This window comes from Culex quinquefasciatus, chromosome 3 (assembly GCF_015732765.1).
Source record: "Culex quinquefasciatus strain JHB chromosome 3, VPISU_Cqui_1.0_pri_paternal, whole genome shotgun sequence".
In the NCBI taxonomy this organism is placed as follows: Eukaryota; Metazoa; Arthropoda; class Insecta; order Diptera; family Culicidae; genus Culex; species Culex quinquefasciatus.
This window is the reverse complement of record NC_051863.1, coordinates 60,720,851-60,736,096: the sequence shown is the minus strand read 5'-3', so window position 1 is coordinate 60,736,096 and position 15,246 is coordinate 60,720,851. Positions and strand designations below refer to the sequence as shown.

The following is a 15,246-nucleotide window of genomic DNA, read 5'->3' as shown; positions in this document are numbered from 1 at the left end:
TTTTTTTCTTTTCTTTTTTATTTTCTAAACTACGACTATTTCACGAATTTATATCTCCATCCTAAACTATAGCTTTAAAAGAAGTAAACATTTCAAAAAAATTCAAACAATTTAAAATGCGAATTTTCCAAGGTATTTTTAGGATTTGTTGGGTCAAATTTGTTTTTTCGTGCACCTTTTCTTCTGATCTTAATCTTTGCCTAAGTCACCAAATCGATCAGAAAATCCATTCTCATGTTACGGACTTTCTGAAATTCACATTTTGTCTGGCCAGCTCGCAAAATTGTATAGATACTTCTTATAATGATGAAAATGACTTCGTTTGATGACATTTCATCTTAAAAAAAAAAAAAAAAAAACAAAACAAAACAAAATAAAAAATCTTGACAAAATACGAACTCTAGAGGGTTATTCACCATTGAAAATCAGAACAATCAGATTAAACTTCATTTGAAATGTTAACGTTATTTTTAAATAATCAAAACGTCAGCACATAACAACCTTGTGAGAGTTTTTGTTCTATTTTTTTTTCAATTTGAAAGAATTTTCTGTAAAAAACATTTAAAAAACTACAAAGCTTTATTGTAAATTCCAAGCCCAACTTCAAAATGGTAAAGCAAAAAATATCACAATATGCTTTATACATTATTACAGTTACGCTACTGTCAAAAATTGACAAAATATCAATGAATTTAAGAAAATACATTATTTTTAAAGTTTCATGTATTTTTCCGATCTGGGGTCTCAAAATTCTAAATTTTTCAACAAAAAATCCCTATTCGTCAAAAATACAAACATAATCTTTAAACTATTTTTTGAATTGTTAACAATCAATTTAACAAGTCTTTTCAATGATAATTTTAATCTTCAATAATTTTTTTTCGAAATTTTTTAAGAGGAGAGGACAAAAAATTGGGCTTCAATTTCCATAACCTCAAAGCATTTAATTTATATGTACTTCATCGAAAGAGCTAGTACAATCAAGAACACATTGTGTGAGGTTATTTTTTTACTTGCATTATATTTTAACCCTGATGAAAAAAAAAATGAATCAGTCCGGAAAAATAGGAACAACTTAGGGAAAATACATATATCTACGAATTGTTAGACATTTTGTATAGAAATTTGCCAGCATAGTAGTGTAGAAATTTTGATGAATTTTAAATTCTGTTTTATTTAATTTTGATGAAACTTTTTCCATGCATCCCCAGTTTTTCTCTATACAATTTTGCAGGTTATTTTTAATTAATAAATACAAAATGGATACTTAAATATTCAATAACTTTTTTTTTTAATTGTATCTAAATTTTGACTGATTGAGTGTCTTCGACAAAGCTGTTAATAATGACTGCTGGAGAAAAAATATTTCTCGTTTTTTACTTGTTTAGGATTGTAGAACTGTAAATTTGAATTCCTGCCAGAATATAAATTTAAGGATGGATGCTTCCTAAACGGTTTTATAAAGCATACATTTTGGGCACTGTGCAAAATCAAATTTGAAAATCGAAAATTGCCTGGCGGATTTGTCATAAAGTGATCCTTCTTCAAATTTGTGAAATTTTCTTATCTTCTCAACAAAATGTCAAATTTTTTACTTCCATTAGTTTGAAAATTTACGACATTCTTCATTTTTACGTCAATCATGATTAAAATCAATTCACGATGGTGAAATTATTCATTGAGATGAGGGTTTTTTTTTATTTTCAAAGGTCCGATAAACCAAATTTACAGTTTTTGCTTTTTGAGTGTTTTTTATACCAAGGCGGTTTCAAAAACACCCAAAAAGCAAGATCTGGAAATTTGGTTTATTGGACCTTTTCAAAAAACTCCAGAATTATGCATTGAGATAAACAATTGGGTAGCATTAGCAATCAATTCATTTACCTTGTCAAAATTCAATTCAATCATAATAATACAAATTATCATTTTGATATAATTTGCAGGCTTTATTTAAAATTTGTGTAATCCTTTTTGTTCTATTTTTTAAGCTTGTATTGTAACGTCAGCATGAAGTTTTTTTTTTGTTTTGGTTGCATCGAACTATTTTTAGATTCATAGTGAAATGCTTTTTATAACTTACCATACCAAAGGCAATAAATCATGTGTTAATAAAAATCGACTTCCAAGTAAAATTCACATAAATCCACTAGTCCAGACTGTGCCAACATAAATCAATTATGCACGCTTTAAACCCCCTCAACCGCCAAAAATTTGTTCACCCTCTTCAAACCAGTTTGTAACGCATAAATCCATTGCTCTTTCATTGCCCAATTTGTCACCAGCAAATTTCGCGTAAACACCCTCCTCGCTGACCATTACAAGTCTTGCCGAGCTTTTCTCCACCGTCCAGTCCACGCCAACCTACAAACACCTCCAAAATTACTTCACTTTTCATTGTTTCATCAACCTCTCTCGGTGGTCAGTGGGAAAATTTCTGCAACATCTTCTTCTGCTTGTTCTTCTTCTTTCGTCGCCCCATCGCTTCCTCGTGCACTAATTTAAATCATCACCAGGTTGAAGCTTTTCTTGGGCCCGAACTTGGTCGGAAAAACAAAAGACCTGCCCGCGCGCCCGGGTCGTCACTTATAACTTCAAGTAGTCACACTGCAGTGTATTGCTTCAGCCGTACTTCCAATAGCATAGCACTTCTGAAGTTGGTTGATATTTAGGCTCCAACTTCTCTCGACAAGATCTTCTCCAAGTTGCATCACACAGTCACAGCACTCCACCAGCGAACGTTTCTTGGTAGATCTACGACCTAGCCTAACCGCGCGCTAAGCAGAAGCTGCAGAAGAATGCAAATCAGCACCTTAAACGCCTCAAGGGGGAAACTAGTAGAGGGTGCATCCTCCCTCAAACCACACACACACAAACTCACAGAGACTCCTCCAAACCAAGCAAAACGAACAAAACGATCGATTTATGGCATTTCTTACCGAACACTGAACACTGAGCGCCCAAGTACCGAACTCTACTACGGTGAAGCACTAACCACCAGGACCGCGCCAACACCTCAAAGAACGTCAGCGGGAAGAAGATGCGGTGAAAATTCTAAGCTCCTGAAGATCAGGAATTGAGCGAGCGCACGCGCGTGTACGACGCGACCGTTTTCGGTGAGGATTCGTTGGAAACTGATCGTCGCAAATGTGCCGGGTCTACTACGACGGCGACGTCGATCGGCGAGATCAACGTGTGACACTACAGCCGTTGTTGTGGTAGTAGCAGACTAAGTTGATCTCGCGCGCGCTCTCTCGTAGTAGGCTAGTAGTGTACGCACGCGACTCGGATGCAAAGCTTGTGAGATCTTTAAACGGCTGCTGCGATCACTGGTTTCTGAGAGAGAGCAAGTTGGAGAGTGAGGGAGATATGCCGGCTCACTGCGTGAGCGTGAGTTGTGAGGGAGTGAGATAATGAATTGGGGGTTAACGGCTCACTAGATTAAAGTTTGGTGAGATGAAGAAGGAGCAAGCTTTAAGAGAAAGAGAGTAGAAAAATATAAAATAATTATCTCGTTTCCTGTGAAAAGCTCAGTTATATCAATCATACATGATTGTTTCACAACATAATGAAATCAGACAAATGAAAAAAGACCATGTTTGCCCATTAAGTTTTATTTTTCCTTTCTTATCTTTCAATAAAGTATCAAATTACATCGACAAAAATGTACCCTCAGTTCATGGTAAAATACCTTGAAATCATACCAAAATCATATCGTCGCCGCCGTGCTAACTTGTCGTACGTGCATTTTGGGCCAAACTGAGTAAAGAATGCCATTTTGTGCATCTCACAATGCCACATCTTTTGACCTTCACAGATTCCCAACATTTGATTTCAATTCTGAGAAATTCAATGAAAACCAAAAAAGCTCCGAAAATTTTTGTCACTTTTCATATAAAAGTAGTTTCAATCTTGTCGTACTATCTTGTCACTCCCTGAAAATTGATGTAAGTGCGACAAATGGCCAAAGGGATTTCAGGTCAGGATGCGTTTGACGCACGTACAAGCTAGACTACCGTAAACATTTGTAATTATAACTCAGGACTCCAGCAACCAACTTCAACCAAACTTAGGGACAATGAACAGAATGGCCAGCCAAACAAAACGTGTTTGTTATTGTTTACATTGCGTGCTCTAGTTTTTGTTTATTCAAGGTCAAACATTTAAACGCGTTTTTCTCGGAACGTCAAAATGGCTGGTGTGACAAGATAGCACGACGACGTCGATTTATGGTTCCCCACTACAATACCACAACCTTGACCACAACAATACTAAACCATGTTATTCCAACGGCATAAGAATACCAAAAATAAAACCACTTTATTGCAGCATACCAAAATTTGGTATTGAATTGGATTTTCAGGAAGTTCCTTGCAAAAGGGTGAAAATCAAATCAAATGAAGCTTTCATAGAGTATTTCATAGAACAAACTTAAGATTAAAAAATCGGCAAGTCTTATATTTGGCACTATGAAAGAAGGGCTCTTTTCCTAAATTTTGCGGGGTGAATCGAAATATTTCGTCGGGGGGTCTAAAGTGACTTTTTTTTTGAAGATGTTTATCGATTTTATAGGATTTTTTTTAAGAAAAGTCACTGATAATCGATGGATTCCTGTATGTACATAAAATTTCTCATCAATGTTTCTTGTGATACTTTAAATCATACATTTAACCAAACATTTCACCAATATTTAATCTCACTTAAAAGATTCCGAACCTAATTTACCAGAACTTCCTTCGTTGCTTTGAAGTTAGCTTCCCAAGACGACCGAATAAAAACCTTTTCTTTGTACAGATTGTCATGAAAATTCAGTAACATATTGCCCGGATACAAATTTGAGCATTACGCAAAGCCAAACATAGAGTACCGTCATCTGGGGCGAATTGATCAAATAAATAAGCATAGATTTTCAAATTTGAGGCTTTTGAATGCTTTAAAACTGTTATCCCGATTCGCCCCAGTTGACGGTATTCAATTGAAAATCTTTTTATTTCCCAAAAGGCTTCGAATATTATTGTTTCAATCCTCTGTGTTAAAACAATCAATCACATTGTTGGAAAAAGTTTTTAAAACTGGTTCCCAAAAAAAAGTATCAGTTTTGGTTCAATGTAAGCAAATTTATGCCAAAACTCGTAAAATAAAAAAATAACTTTCTGCAAAATTTCTAGATGACCACCACCTACTGAGATTTTTAATGTTTTATTTTATGATTTTAATGTTCTACAACTTTGTTTTGCAAATCATGGCATACTTTTGATGAAATTGTGATTAAAAACTCATCACAGTAGACTATGGCGTCTTCGACAAAAATGTAAGTCAAAAAAATCTCCACAAGCAGCAGCAGTTGACAGTTTTTGTTCCTTTTTACAAATTCCTGTCAAAAAAATATTTTTTTAATATCAAGAGCTATATGTGATGAGTTTATAGCAAGATTTTGTGATAATTTAGCTAGTTTTCGAGCTCGATACACAAAGCCTTGGACAATTTTGAGCAAAACCCATACAATAGGCTACTAGTATGTCTATACAACATCAAAATTTTAGGTGAAACATTCGTCCGTAGGTTTACAGTCATATTTTTTTCAAACATTTCAATTTATTTGTTTTCAATAATTTATTAAATAACTATTTTTTGCTCTAATCAATTTATTTAGTAAAAAACAGCATCTTGAGCCACGGTGCATTCGATTTGAAATGATATGTTTAATGTGATGTAAATAACCTTGGCAAAATAGGTCAAAAATTTTCAGAGGTTTCAAAAATATTTGAAGAAACATTTGAAAAGGGCGCAATTTTGACAGCTGGAACTATTTTGCAAATTCCAGGACAATAAGTCAATATTTGACCAACTCCGCTGAGTTGAATGGTATTCGCAAATACCATTTATTGCATGAGACTTCAAATTTTGTAAGAAAGTTACCTAAAGAATGACACTTAGCAACATATTTTAAACTTACAAATGTTTATGCGCCCTTTTCAAATGTTGCTCCAGATACAGTTGACTCTCTTCGTAATGATCATCTCAATATCAAAATTATTTCATCTGTTAATAAATTTTTCAGTCTTTTAAAATAGCATGCTTTGATTTTTCATTCCATAATTCCGTAGTAACAGTTCAATAGGGCGAATCTGCGTTTGTAAAGAAGCAGTCTATCCTTTTTGCTCAAGTGACATGTCACGTCAGGTAAGAGGGGGATTTTTTTTTTTGCCTTCCTCACTGAGGTAAGGCTATAATCCTGCTCGAAAAATGAACTTTTGAAAAACAGCTCGTAGACCTATATTCATGTATACCTATCGACTCAGAATCGAAAACTGAACAAATGTCTGTGTGTGTGTGTGTGTATGTGTGTGCGTATTCCCTTTGGTGCTCAAAATTCTTGCCAAGTTTTCTCGGCACTGGCTGATCCGATTTGAGCCAATCTAGTTGCATTCGATCCGGTTTGGTGCCCCATACTGCACTATTGAATTGTTTGAAGATCCGATAAGTAGTTCAAAAGTTACGTATAAAAAGTGCCAGAGTTGCGAATCGGATATCACATAAATGCATGTAAACTATGTCCAGACCCATCACCCGACCCATCGTTGGTTAGATTATCAAAAAACCTATCCAACGAGTCCAAAACATTGAAGTTCTGGCAACCCTGTCTCAAGTTATGACCACTTAAGTGATATTTATGTACTTTTTTGATGCCGGATCTCACTTAAATGTATGTAAACTATGTCCGGATCAATCATTCAACCCATCGTTGGATAGGTAATCGAAAGACCTTTCCAATGAGTCCAAAACATTGAAGATCTGGCAACCCTGTGTAACCAAACGGTTTGTTTCGTCCACGCTTTCACCAGGTTCAACCAGTATGTCCCGGGGTTTTCTCATTAAAAACGGGAAGGTAGACCACAATGCTAATTAGCTAGATAGGGAAACTAAGGTAGATCAACCCAAAAACGTCCAAATAAAGCCCAAAAATCAACCAATAACCCAAACCAATTAAATATCTGAGCTAGATCTTGCAGAAAGTCGGCACAACGGTCATATCAAACACACAACACACAATTTAGGTATTGTACGCAGCCAAAACAACATTACACGCCTCACTATGCCCACCCTGCCACTGAACTGCAAATTGTGCGTTCTTTGCGAAGAACGCAAGGCACGGCTAAGTGCTGAAAGGAGGTCGAGGCTTCCTGGAGGACCTTCTCAGCTAGACTCGTCCACTTGTACGAGAGCCACAAACCGAACAACACCTGGAAGTTCGATCAGCGAAAAGTTTACTTATAACCCGCGACCGCGTGGCCGATTAAGCCAAGTCTTGCCTAGTTGGCAATCGATTCGCCGTACGAGTTTTGTAAGTGATCTACCGTCACCTGATCACCGAGGCTGAGCAGCCTGTGCAGTCGTCACCTTCTGCACGAACCGGACCGAAGGTGTCTACCGGTGTTGCGCTACGCGTGCGGTCCGTCAACACACCGCCCCATTGTGCCCGGTACACCCGGTCGAAGCGAAGCAGGTCCACGAGCGACCCAGGCCAGATTCCGGACGGGAACTGTGCGCAGACGAGCGAGTTGGAGCAGAGCGGTTGAGAAGACCGCGAGGAGATTCGGAGAACTATACTCCGGCGCGAGAAACCACGTGTCCCCGAGGGACACGGACACTGCGCCGGATCGAGGAAGCAGCGCCGGCGATCGAGACCGCTGCCAGCAAGCAGGGTGCAGCAGTTCAACCACCGGGCCCGTACACACCACACACACAAGGTTAGTTGGTTAGGTTGTTAGGAGTAGGGAATTAGGGTCTTGAGGGCTGAATAAACGTGCCGCATTAAGGAGAGCAAACATGGTCTTTTCCTTCCCCTATTGAGCCGATCTTGGGATATTTCTGGGAGTCCTTGCGACTGAGCGGGCGTAACTGACCGAGAGTTACATATTGGCGACCAATAAAAAAGTTAATAACCTCGTTATTATCCTTTTTGGAGGTAAGCGAGGGGGGGAAATTTGATGGTACTTATTATCGGAATCGGTTCTCGGATCGGTGTCGGTGTTTCTGAGAAATCCAATCTCTTTTTGCTGCTCAATTAAAAGTGTACAACTATTAGACCGGAGTGAATTTGTCTAGCGGTGCTATTATAGATCACTTTAATGGTGAAACAATTGATGATCACACGTGGTTTGAATCTATTGTTCTAAATACTAAACATAACCTTTACTTAGTCGATTTTTCGCTAGATTTAACTTTTAAAAACTTCTGTAAATTATTGGCCTTTAAATGGATTGAATTTCGTGCAAATTTTCATATTACTTTAGTAAAATTTTCTTTTAATTATATATTTTATATTTGGTTGTGTAAATTCCAAAATGGAGCATTATATTCGTCAATACTTTAGTATGAACTTGGCACATTTGCTACAAGATGAACTTGACAATGAGTTAATTGTTCGTAATATCGATGCTAGTTCGGATTCGCGAACGGTACAGGAACGAAAATGCAGGGCAGAGCTTAAGAAGGAGAGAGATTTGAACCTCGCAGATATTGAGTACGAGACAGGTTGGGATGATATTTTAACAGAACTAGATGTTTGCAACATCAAAGTTCACGAAATTTCAAAAATTTTGCTAGACAGAAAAGAAAAATCTGCACCTGATCAAAAATATAAAACTCGATTGTTACATCTTTTGTTTCGTATATTACGAGCGAAAGCTCATGCGACAGATGAGTCAGTAATTAACACCATTGGTGACATTGCTGGTCATGCTGCAAGATTGTTGGGAAATTATTTTTCATTGTTGTCACCGCACGAGGAAATACGGAAAGCTGAACTTGAATTCGCTAGCAATAGTATGCGGGAACAACTAGAGAATTTAAATAAAACTCCTCAGGAGGAAGATGCCACTCCTGAAACAAGTATTCGCGGAGGTAACCTAACTCCAGAAGATAGTAACAACATAAAGGAAAAAGCCACAAATACGTCAGACTTACCAAACCCACAGAACTCACAACAAATAGCTGAAACTGAAAAGTTGAAAAATGAGAATACTGACTTAAAGAATTTATTGAATGATTTGTTCACACATCTTCAGAAGATAGACAAGAAAATTGAGAATTTAGAGGCAGAGAAAAACAACCCACCAGTAAACAAAAATAGTACCCAATTTCACAATTCAGGGGACTTAAACTTGTCTGATTCACAAAAACCCAAATTCTCTTACCAAGGATTTTTGGATTGGTTAGTGAAAGACCAAAATTTGATTGAGCCAAATTTAAAGAATTCTGATCAACAAGATAAACCAGACCCACCCAAACCCACAAAAAACAACAATCCAGAACAGGAAAGAAATTCGTTTGGAAAACGTTTCCCCATTCACAAATGGAAGATTCGGTATGATGGATCTGATCAAGGTCGTCAGCTGAATGAATTTCTTAAAGAAGTGGAATTTAATGCTAGATCTGAGGGATTCACCAAACAAGAACTTTATAATTCAGCCTATCATTTGTTCCAAGGCAAAGCAAGATCATGGTACATGGAAATAAACTCCAACGATGAACTTGAAACGTGGGAAAACTTAGTCGAGGAACTGAAGCAGGAATTTCTTCCTCCAGATCTTGATTTTTACTACGAACGTCAAGCTCACATGCGTAAGTAGAGGCTAAACGAACGTTTTCAAGATTATTTTTTGGACATGACCCGACTTTTCAGAAACCTCACTTGTCCTATTGATGAGACTAAAAAGTTCAACATGATTTTTCGCAATCTTCGTACAGAGTACAAAAGTGCAATGTTGGCTGCAAAAATTAAAACTATCCCAGCAATGAAATCGTTCGGCAAAAATTTTGATTCCATCAACTGGCAGTGGTATGCGAAGACTGATAAGGATAACACTAGAGGTCAAAGATCTGGGGAAAGACAAGTAAATGAGATCCAAAGTGAGAGAAGAGGCCCGATGAACACTAATGGCAACAATTACAACAACAATCGTCAGTGGAACAAGGGAGAGAACGTTAAGAGAGAATTTAAAATCCCAAACCGACCAAATTCGAATTTTCGAAATGACCGAAATGAAACCAACACTTACAAACCTCAACAGCAATCGTCTGAAAAATCTACTGAAAAGAAACCATTGCAAAATTCTTCGAAACCTGATGATGTGAAGCCAGGTCCAAGCAAAAATTTGAATACTTTAGAGAAGATTTTGAAGGCGTATGTCCCGATAAGGAGGGGAACATGTTTTAATTGCCACAATTTTGGGCATAATTTCAATCAATGTAAACAGCCAGCGCAAGTTTTCTGCGAAGTTTGTGGATTTCGGGATTTTCTACACCCGATTGCCCATACTGTCCCACAAAAAACGTGATGGAGGCTGCTCAATGAGGCAGAGTAGTCTTGTGAAGTTACCTGAAAGTCCTCCGAGTAATTTAGATGAACTCGAAACCACCCACAACATCCTTCAGCATTTGGGATACGCCCACGTGTCAACAGAATCTCGTGGGGCTGCGGAAGTCAACACTATTTTTCTGCATCCACGCGGTGATAACCGACCGTTCATACGTATCAATCTGCTAGGAGTTGAAGTAGTCGCACTTTTAGATAGTGGCGCGAACCGAAACATTTTGGGTAAGGGATCACACAAACTAGTCGCGAGTTTAAACTTGAGCTGTTCACCATCGGACATGACGTTGATAACTGCAGAAGGACATCCAGTCGAGGTGATGGGAGAGATAGAAATTCCGGTTACTTTTAACGGATGCACGAGAATCGTTTCTTTTGTTGTCGCGCCGACCTTGAAGCGTAAGTGCTATCTCGGAATGTCTTTTTGGGATCAATTTGGAATCTTTCCGTCGCTCCGAGAGTCGTTTATCGAAACCATCGACGATTCGGAGGAGCCGACAGATGATGAAGTACTGTTGACTCCCGAAGAGCAGGCCGAGTTAGACGAAATTAAAAAGTTATTTTTAGTGCCCAGAACTGGAGACATTGGATGTACTTCTCTGCTAACGCACACAATTGAAATTAGTGACGAATACAAAGATAAACCACCAATACGACAAAATCCTTATCCGTGGAGCCCCATGGTACAAAGTAAAATTGGAATTGCTTTGGATAACATGATTAGAGACGATATTGTTGAACCTTCTCGTTCAGAATGGTCGCAACCTGTTGTACCAGTTCCTAAAAGAGACAGCGATGCTGTACGCCTCTGTCTCGACGCGAGAAAGTTGAATGAGCGCACTAAGCGTGATGCTTATCCACTTCCGCATCAAAATCGCATTCTGAGCAGATTAGGTTCATGCAAATATTTGTCCACAATTGATCTTAGCCAAGCATTTCTACAGATCCCACTTAGTGAAGAATCTCGTAAATTCACTGCTTTTTCTATCCCTGGACGTGGTCTGTTTCAATTTAAACGACTACCGTTCGGGCTTGCAAATAGTCCAGCTAGTCTCAGTAAACTCATGGGCAAAGTGCTAGGATTTGGAGAATTAGAGCCCAATATATTCGTATACCTGGACGACCTGGTTGTTGCAAGCAAGTCTTTTGAAGAACATAAACAGCATTTAACGGAATTAGCGCGCAGATTGGGCGAGGCTGATTTGCGTATTAACATTGAAAAATCTAAATTTTGTGTCCCGGAGTTGCCTTATTTAGGTTACATTTTGTCAAAAGACGGTCTTAGGCCCAATCCCGATCGGGTTCATGCGATCGTGGCTTATGAGGTGCCAAAGTCTGTTCGAGCGCTGCGTAGATTTCTCGGTATGGCTAACTATTATCGCAGATTTATCAGTCATTTCAGCGAGCTAACAGCGCCACTCACAGATCTGCTCAAAAACAAACCTAAGAAGGTTGAGTGGTCTGCTGAGGCGGATCGGGCATTCCGGGCAATCAAAGAAAGGTTAATAAGTGCACCGGTGATGGCAAACCCGGATTTTGGTCTTCCGTTTACGGTGCAAACCGACGCAAGCGACCATGCAATCGCGGGGTGCTCACCCAGATTCAGAACGGGGAAGAAAAAGTTATTGCGTATCATTCAGAGAAACTCAAAGGCGCGGAACTGAATTATCACGCCGCGGAAAAGGAGGGTTTGGCGGCTTTGAGATGTATTGAAAAATTTCGCTGTTATATCGAGGGAACAGAATTCACCTTAGTGACCGACTCATCGGCACTCACCTTTATTATGAGGTCAAAATGGAAAACATCATCAAGATTATCACGCTGGAGCATTGATTTACAGCAGTATCATATGCTTATCAAACACCGTAAGGGTAAAGAAAATATTGTGCCAGACGCTCTCTCACGATCGTTGGAGGTCGCGGAGATCGCGGACGGATCTGACTGGTACTCAAAACTATTTGCTTCAGTGAAAAATGATCCTGAAAACTACCTTGATTTCAAAATTGAAGAAAATAAACTTTATAAACTTGTGTCTTCTCAGTCCGACGTGTTGGATTACTCTTTCGACTGGAAGCAATGCGTCCCAGATTCAATGCGTGAAGAAATTTTGACCAAGGAACATGACGATGCGTTTCATGTAGGGTATGAGAAAACGGTGGAGAAAATTAAAAAACGATTTTATTGGCCCCGAATGGCAGCAGATATCAAGCGACACGTGTTGAACTGCGATACTTGTAAACGTATCAAGCATTCAACTACGTCCGTGGTCCCGGAAATGGGTAACCAACGGGTCACGACCAGGCCATTCCAAATACTCACTCTAGACTATATCCAATCTCTACCGAGGAGTACCAAGGGCAATGCTCATCTTTTGGTCCTAATGGACGTTTTTTCGAAATATTGTCTTTTGGTCCCTGTTCGGAAGATCAGTTCGGGTAGTGTGTGTGAGATTTTGGAACAGCTTTGGTTTAGGCGTCTCTCGGTGCCACAATACTTAATTTCTGATAACGCTACGACTTTTTTGTCTAAAGAATTTCAAAATTTGTTGAAGAAATATGGAATACAACATTGGGCAAGTGCGAGACATCGTAGTCAAGCAAACCCTACGGAACGACTAAACCGTACGATTAACGCCATGATTAGAAGCTACGTACGGGACAACCAAAAATTATGGGATACTAGAATTTCCGAGGTCGAGTTCGTATTGAATAATACAGTTCATGCGACGACCAAGTTCACGCCGTATAGGGTAATCTTCGGCCACGAAATAGTTACAAAAGGGTCAGAACACAGATTGCAAACAATGGGTGAATTAACGGATGAGGAAAGAATTGAAAAGATGGGAAATATCAGTACTTCGATCTACGACAAAGTAGTTCATCACCTTCGGAAAGCGCACGAAGTGACGAAGCAGCGTTACGACTTGAGACACAAACGTTACGCTCCGACTTTTGATGTTGGCCAGCGAGTGTACAAGCGAACGTTTCGTCAGTCTTCCGCCGGTGATCACTTCAACGCGAAGCTAGGTGAGGTCTACGAACCGTGCGTAGTCCTAGCGAAGAAAGGTACCTGTGCGTACGAAGTTGGTGATTTGAACGGGAAAAGTTTGGGAGTGTTCTCCGCTGGTGATTTAAAAGTTTGAACCCAGCACGGATATGCTGTGAAATATGTTGGTTGATGATTTCAGACGTGGAGAGATGGGAGCGACCGCCGTCAATTATGTTTGGAGGTTGTAATCCTGATCCTGTCAGCTTTGTCCATGCCATGTTCCACGAAGAAAGTCCCGGGCAAACCAAAATGGGAATTTAAAAGGTACCTTAAACAAATGAAATTTGGTTTTAAAATGTTATTTATTTATTGTTTTGAGATTTTGAGTGAAATTTAAATTGTTTGTTTGTGCATTGTTCTGTGCTACATTTTATCGCTTCTTATGGATCGTAAATCTTCTTTTTGATCTTATGAGCGAGTTGTTTTCGGCAAAGGTCAGTGTACCCAACAAATGAGATGGTGAGCCGTGAGAAGTCGGATGAACTTTCCTATAACACAATAGAATTTATCTCACTTTTGAGACAATGCAATATGACCGAAGTCTTGAGGACGCTAATTGCGTTGGAAATTGCCTAGGTTTAACAAATTTAGTTCTTTTTGGCAGTTATGAACACCACACACTAGGATTTTCAATTAATTTGCACAAAATTTGATTCCCTTTTCTTTAAGAAAGTTTCTACGAAGATTTGAACTGTGTAAATGATCTTGGCCAATCATTTAGCACCAAAATTATAGTTTGTCTTCGTGTTTCGCGAAAGTAACTTTTCTTAAAGTGGACTGAATCGACCCACATGAAAGCGAACACAACTTGTAAACTTCACACAAAAAACCAAAATCGTTATTTGGAATTTTCACGATTTGCTCAGTTTATCACGAGAACAGCGCGCGATTTTGCAATTTTCCCTTGGTTTTTCCAAGATGGATCCAATTTTTATCATATGCTCCGGAGCGATTAAAATATATTTGTAGTTTGTATTCATTTATTTAATTGTAGTTTATGTCATATTTAATTTGTTATAGTTAGTTTTGAACGCATTCTTTCATGATGTTGTTCATGGTTGTTAACTGTTTTTGATGTATTTATAATAGTAACGCTATCGTTCATTTTTGTTCTCTGGTTGTACACAGTTTGATCAGTATTTTGTTGAATGGTACAGGTGCGACATTCTGCTAATAGTCAGAAGGTTTCCTTCAAAAAAAAAATATTGTGATCCAATATTTTTTTCCCCGAGCGGTGCGGTAGTGTAACCAAACGGTTTGTTTCGTCCACGCTTTCACCAGGTTCAACCAGTATGTCCCGGGGTTTTCTCATTAAAAACGGGAAGGTAGACCACAATGCTAATTAGCTAGATAGGGAAACTAAGGTAGATCAACCCAAAACGTCCAAATAAAGCCCAAAAATCAACCAATAACCCAAACCAATTAAATATCTGAGCTAGATCTTGCAGAAAGTCGGCACAACGGTCATATCAAACACACAACACACAATTTAGGTATTGTACGCAGCCAAAACAACATTACACGCCTCACTATGCCCACCCTGCCACTGAACTGCAAATTGTGCGTTCTTTGCGAAGAACGCAAGGCACGGCTAAGTGCTGAAAGGAGGTCGAGGCTTCCTGGAGGACCTTCTCAGCTAGACTCGTCCACTTGTACGAGAGCCACAAACCGAACAACACCTGGAAGTTCGATCAGCGAAAAGTTTACTTATAACCCGCGACCGCGTGGCCGATTAAGCCAAGTCTTGCCTAGTTGGCAATCGATTCGCCGTACGAGTTTTGTAAGTGATCTACCGTCACCTGATCACCGAGGCTGAGCAGCCT

General features: G+C 38.9%; 1 protein-coding gene across 2 annotated transcripts in view; it reads right to left on the bottom strand.

Annotated features, from left to right (window-relative positions):
• The window catches only part of LOC6044522 (mucin-5AC), a 145,331-nt gene extending 142,154 nt beyond the window's left edge, over positions 1–3,177 (bottom strand). For both annotated transcript variants that reach the window (XM_038262560.1, XM_038262561.1), the window contains exon 1: positions 2,937–3,177. The gene's annotated coding sequence lies outside the window, so the exon portion shown is untranslated. The remainder of the gene's footprint in view (positions 1–2,936) is intronic.
• Between the last annotated feature and the right edge of the window lie 12,069 nt (positions 3,178–15,246).